This window comes from Austrofundulus limnaeus, unplaced genomic scaffold (genome assembly GCF_001266775.1).
Source record: "Austrofundulus limnaeus strain Quisiro unplaced genomic scaffold, Austrofundulus_limnaeus-1.0 Scaffold474, whole genome shotgun sequence".
NCBI classification, from domain to species: Eukaryota; Metazoa; Chordata; class Actinopteri; order Cyprinodontiformes; family Rivulidae; genus Austrofundulus; species Austrofundulus limnaeus.
Window position 1 is genome coordinate 177395 of NW_013952876.1, and position 1235 is coordinate 178629.

The 1235-nt window shown below is 34.5% G+C and overlaps 1 protein-coding gene across 1 annotated transcript in view; it reads left to right on the forward strand.

Moving 5' to 3' along the window:
• The window catches only part of pbxip1b (pre-B-cell leukemia homeobox interacting protein 1b), a gene marked incomplete in the record, with an annotated part of 19852 nt that extends 19180 nt beyond the window's left edge, over positions 1-672 (forward strand). Inside the window, 1 exon segment of the mRNA XM_014025428.1 lies at positions 1-672.
• Between the last annotated feature and the right edge of the window lie 563 nt (positions 673-1235).

Here is a 1235-nt window from a genome sequence, read left to right on the forward strand (position 1 = left end):
ATTATTATTATTATTATTAAATTCTTCCTAGCTGCAGCTGATTTGAATATCTTGTGTAAAAAGATGAAAGCTGCTTCAGATGTTTTCAGTCTAAACTCCACCTGTTCAAACGCCTCCAGTTTTTCCTCTGAACTGATTAATTACTGATAATTAACATTTATCTTTAGCAGCTCGTTAACAAGCCTTTCTGTTCTGAAGCTGTTGACACGAGACATGTTTGCATGAGAAAGCTTGAATATTTAACTTGTTAAAGGGTATTTGTTGGGCACATGTTGAGCATGTTTATTTATTTTCAGGTACAGAAATTGTCGCGCACTAAAATGTCTCGTTTGACTTGGACTGTAACTTTTGTTTTTGTTGTTTAGGTTGATGTTGTTCCTTTTTAAGTTGTGTTCAAATTTGTTTTTTCTCTGCTGACGTGAGTTATGATGTTTGGTCAGTTCAGAGCAGACTGTAGTGTTTTTTTATTTTTTGTAGTGTTCTAAGCTTCTGTTACTGCTGCAGGCTAATATAATAAACCCTTTTGGTGGAATAGAAGAGAAACTTTGTCTTGTTTGAACTTAAAGAAACATTAATCTGGTCCCTGTCAGCAGCTGATCTGTTCAACAATAATGGAGCATTTTTTTAATGAAATGAAACGAATAAATGAACTTATTTCATTTTAAAACCTCACATATTGTTTTGTCCAGGAGTTTAAAACGTCTCTGTTGGGTTTTAGCTTTTCTAAGCTTCTTTCTAACCCTGCTTTAAATGTCGTCAGGGTCACGTTGTTCAAAACAAGATGTTTATCATTTGATTCAATCAGCTCCAGTTTAGTCTGATCTGCTCAGAAAACCAACCTCAGGCTTGTTCATGTGATCTCTAACATTCTTCTTTTTCCACACTTTCTCCTCACAATGTCAACATTTTATAGCTTTTTTTTTCCTGCTGAACTCGTGAACGTTGTTAACATCGGCTGAAGTTGGACACTGATTCAGTTAACATGATAAAAGACATGAAGTGAGCTGTTTGTGTCCAAACACTTTTAGGTTAATTTACCTCTTGAGAGGATTTACAGCAGGAGTTCCCAAAGTTGGGGTCGTGAGCAGTGTGGTATAAAGTACTACAAAGTGATACTTGAGTAAAAGTACAAGTATTTTATTACCAAAAACTGACTTTGGTAAAAGTTAAAGTGTCCTTTAGGAATATAACTTGAGTAAAAGTGTTAAAGTATGTGATATTTGTTGTAGTTAAGT